Source organism: Triticum aestivum, chromosome 3A, assembly GCF_018294505.1.
Source record: "Triticum aestivum cultivar Chinese Spring chromosome 3A, IWGSC CS RefSeq v2.1, whole genome shotgun sequence".
Classification (NCBI taxonomy): Eukaryota; Viridiplantae; Streptophyta; class Magnoliopsida; order Poales; family Poaceae; genus Triticum; species Triticum aestivum.
Genome location: NC_057800.1, coordinates 503,620,664 through 503,625,154, shown reverse-complemented (window position 1 = coordinate 503,625,154; position 4,491 = coordinate 503,620,664).

Below are 4,491 nucleotides of genomic sequence, written 5' to 3'. Positions count from 1 at the left end.
GTCTACGGGTTATAATGCACATATAAATAAACAATCAAACAAATGAATAAAGTCATTCCCAAGGTCAAAGCTCATTTCTTTCTCATATGTTGGCATGTTTGGACATCAAATGGGTGCCCAAGTAGACCAAGCAAAATTGAACCGTATGCGTAGTTCGGATTCGCCAATCTAGACCATACGTGAGGGAGAACTTCTATGGTTGCAGCGATCCTGTGTTGACTGGCTGAAGGCCGGCGACAGAAATATGAAGTTCTTCCACAATAGATCGGTCTGGCGAGCACGTAGAATAAAATCAAAAAATTGAGAGATGATGAAGGGGTCTGGCAGGACACACCGTCGGTTATGGAGCTGATGGCATCATCATTCTTTAAGGAGCTGTTCACTCAGGACCCGTCTTTGTGCAGATGAGATTGTTTCCCTTGTGCAAAAGAAGGTAACGGATGAGATGAACAAATTGCTATGTAAAGATTTCTCGGAGAAAGAAATTGCAGACACACTATTCCAAATAGCCCCCCTAAAAGCACTGGACACCGTTGTTGCTGCTGTAAGGCTCTTCTTTGATACTGGACATATGCCATCAGAGACAAACGCCACTGCAATTCTGTTAATTCCTAAGTCTGATCAGCCGAAAACACTTCAAGGAATTCAGACCCATTAGCTTGTGCTCCGTGTTGTATAAAATAGTGGCAAAATGTCTGGTGAACAGACTTTGTCCATTGCTCGATGATATCATATCACTAAATCAGAGTGCCTTTGTTCCCGGATGTATGATCACTGATAATCCATTAGTGGCTTTTGAATGTTTTCATACAATAGAGCATTGCAAAAAGGAAAAGGACTCTTTTTGTGCGTATAAATTGGATTTATCCAAGGCTTATGATAGAGTTGATTGAGATTTTCTCATAAGAACGATGCAAAGTTTGGCTTTTGCTCCTTGATGGGTAAATTGGATAATGTCTTGTGTGACCTCGGTGAGCTACTCCGTAAAATTTAATGGAACCCTGCTTGATTCGTTCTCCCCATCAAGAGGTCTACGCCAAGGTGATCCACTATCCCCTTTCCTGTTTTTGTTTGTTGCTGACGGTCTATCTGCATTATTGCAACGTGAAGCAACCCAAGGCACCATCACCCTGTTGAAAGTCTGTCGGAGAGCACCGGGAATTTCTCATTTACTCTTCGCAGATGATACGTTGCTTTTTTTAAGGCGGAATTGGGGCAAGCAGAGAGAGTGAAACAAGTTCTGCAAGTGTATGCTAATTGTACATGCCAAGTCATTAACCCACACAAGTGCTCAATCTTGTTCAGTCCTGCATGTCAAAATGCAATCCAGGAGAACATTAAAGGTACTTTGCAGATTTCACAAACTACTTTTGAAGCTAGATATCTTGAACTACCAACACCAGACGGTAGAATGAGCAAAGGGAAATTAAAAAGTCTTCAGGAGAAATTAGCAAAAAGCCCAATGGAGTGGGGTGATAACCACTTCTCTTTGGGTGGAAAGGAGATAAAAATTAAAGCGGTTGCTCAAGCTCTCCCAATCTATATTATGAGTGTCTTTAAGGTACCAGCAGGACTGTGTGAGGAGTTAACAAGGATGATTCGTCGCTTTTGGTGGGGTGCAGAGAAGGGCAAGCGAAAAACACACTGGGTCAGTTGGGACAACATGTTACGCCCAAAAGGAAGAGGAGGAACGGGATTCAAAGATCTCCGCCTGTTCAACCAGACCTTGTTGGCACGCCAAGCGTGGCGACTCATTGAGTTCCCAAACAGTTTTTTGTGCACAAGTTCTGCGAGCCAAGTATTATCCCTCCGGCAATCTTACAGATACAGTGTTCACAGGGAATGGCTCGGCCACATGGCTTGCAATTGAACATAGGCTCGAGTTGGTGAAGAAAGGTTACATCTGGCGTGTCGGGAACGGAACAAACATCCGGATTTGGCAAGACCCCTGGATTCCGAGGGGTGTACCTTTCAAACCGATCACGCAAAAACGCCGATGCAGGCTAAAGTGGGTAGCTGATCTTCTGACTGCTGATGGAACATGGAACTCAGACCTCCTGACGCAACATTTTCTGCCAATGGACATCGTAGAGATTCTGAAAATTAAACCCTCTCGCCGGCTGGGAGTAGACACAATCGCGTGGCACCCGTACAAGCATGGTCATTTCTCTGTTAGGTCAGCGTACAATATGGCTCGAGATGAGACCATGGCTCAGCAAGGTATTGGGGAATCAAGTAGCAGACCTGATGGATCAACACCGGCTTGGAAGCTGCTGTGGAGTTGTGGAGCCCCGCCTAAAGTATGTGTTTTTGCTTGGAAAGCATCTCGGGAGGCGCTTGCTACCCAGGTAAACATGCAACGACGACACATGGAGTCGGATGGAATGTGCACGATCCGCGGACAAGAGGATGAAACAGTCCATCATGCACTCATTCGCTGCACCTATGCTCGAAACCTATGGACTGGAATGAGAAGTGTTTGGCATCTTCCACCTGATGATGTACTCAGAAACGCTGAACCGGACTGGTTGTTGATGCTCCTCCAACAAATCAGTGAAACACAACGCTTATTAGTCCTGATGATGTTGTGGCGCGTGTGGCATGTGCACAATGAATTAGCCCATGACAAGCCAATGATCCCGGTTGAAGCATCTAAACGATTCTTGTGTGAGTATGCAGAGTCTCTGTTCATGATCAAATACTATCCCAATGCAGATGTTACTAAAGGAAAATTCCCCGCTGACCTCAGTGCATATGCTACTATGAGCGCTGCTACTCCAGAACGACATGTTTTTTTTTTGAAACAAGCCCAGAACGGCATGTTGCTGCTGTTAACTGGGATCCCTCGCCAGTAGGACATGTTAAGCTCAATTTTCATGGTTCTTTTGTTGCAGCAGAGGGCGAAGCGGGAGCAGGTATGATTTTACGTGACCATGCAGGCCAAGTAATCTTCGCCGCTTCCCATTGGCTCTTCTGCTGTCCCGGTTCTCTCGAGGCTGAGCTGGCCGCGTGCGAGGAGGGGCTCAAGCTAGCCCTTCACTGGTCCCAGGCCCTGCTGGTGGTGGAAACTGATTGTGCGGAGATCATCGCACTGCTCAAGGCCGGGGAATCTGATCGTTTCAGGAACATGCATCAAGTAAGAGAAATCTCTGACCTGCTTAAGGAGCGGCAAACTGAAGTCCGTAAGATTAGCCGATTGCAGAAGAAAGCTGGACATGCCATGGCTGCGATAGGACGTGCACATCATCACACAGCGTGTTGGCTAGCAAATGTACCACCGGAGATTAGCACTATCATTACAGATGATTGTAAAAATGTTACCACTTGTTTAATGAATGCTTTCCCCCGCAAAGAAAAAAGCTCATTTCTTTCTCATATGTCGGCATGTTCGGACATCAAATGGGTGCCCAGTAGACTAATCAAAATTGAACCGTATGCGCAGTTTGGATTCCCCAATCTAGACCATACGTGAGGGAGAAATGTGATTGTCCGGATTATCTGCCATGCTATCTCCAACACGCGGCTCTAACACAAAACCCTCACCCCATGACGCATCTTTTCTTTTTCCCATCGGACCATTCTCTTCCCGTTCGGTTTCCTGCCGTAGCCGCACATTTCTTGCTGGAGCCCTTTCATTTAAAACCGGATGATGCCCAACTCACCTTCGCCATGCGTTTTGACAGAGATGAATTTCTTTTCATATTTATAGTATAATAAAGTCTGTTAAACTAACACATACTATTAACACAAAACGACAAATACCTATAGAGATCATTATCAAAGATCCATTTGACCTGCAAATGCATACTGACGTGGGAGACGTGGCAAGCTGAAGGTATTCCTTGTCCTTCCCTACATCTTCCTCGTTGCTAGAAGGGATACTTTGTAAATGCACACTGACATGGGAGGCGGATGACCAATAAGCTCCACCTCCGGCTCACACACCTATCATTGCTAGAAGGGATACTTGCCGTTCTTCTCTTTCTTGTCCTTCCCAACATCTTCTACTCCTAGTCTCTTCGCCAATCCGTTTCATTGGTACCAACCAGCAACACGTCAACATAAATGTGTTTGTCAGCAACACCTCATCTTTTTCTTCCTCCTTCCTCGCCGGATATAATTCTTTTTCATGATTATTTCCTATAATACTCTTCCTTTATTTTTTTGCTTTACTTTTTAAACCCTCTTTCCTTCTCCAACACCATGGACCACTTGGCCGCTTTAGTACTTTTTCCTTCTTATTCTTGGAACACTCTTTCTTTCTACTATAGCATGAAACACCTCGCCAATGTAGTGTTATGTTGTCTTCGTCCATGAACGTTTCAGCAAGGGTTAGTGTGTGGACATCCTGCAGAGCATGGTCGTCATCCATCTTGGCGAATGTTGATCGCCCATGTCGCAAGGGCATGGTGGCCGTTGTCCATCTGGGCAAGCGGTACTCAGCCATGTCGCTGAGAGCTTGTTGATCGTCCTTGCCCATAAGCGCTTTCA